Consider the following 505-nt stretch of genomic DNA (forward strand, 5'->3'; position numbering starts at 1 on the left):
GCTAGCGTGATCAGTTAAAGTTGCTAAAATTGTTCTATTTCTCAAATTACCTAGATAATGTGCAGATTATCTAGGTAATCTGCAAATTATCTATTAGGCACTCGGTAAAGTGAAAATAAGATCTCTGCTGAAACAACAGCAACGTTTCTGTATGCTTAAATTAACATAATGTTCTTTATTTAATGTTCGATATCTAAAGAATCAAGTTAATACAATCAAACAATAGACAAATTAGTTGATAGAATCAATCATCAACCAATTAAAAAACATACAAAAAATCAAACGATTTAAAATATTAATACAATTAGGGAAATTATTATATAGATAACCACTTATGGGACTTTCGGGACTATCTGAACTGAGGGGACCGAGACGACTTCAACAATACCCTACTTTTGGACCGGAGACGAAAAATAATAAAGTTATCATACTTTTTCTGGTGATCGCATGATGTAATTGTGCAGTTAATGTTACCTATGGTGAGTAAAATGGCGGCTCGTCTCTG

Source organism: Centruroides sculpturatus, unplaced genomic scaffold, assembly GCF_000671375.1.
Source record: "Centruroides sculpturatus isolate CEXI.00-Female unplaced genomic scaffold, Cexi_2.0 scaffold757, whole genome shotgun sequence".
NCBI classification, from domain to species: Eukaryota; Metazoa; Arthropoda; class Arachnida; order Scorpiones; family Buthidae; genus Centruroides; species Centruroides sculpturatus.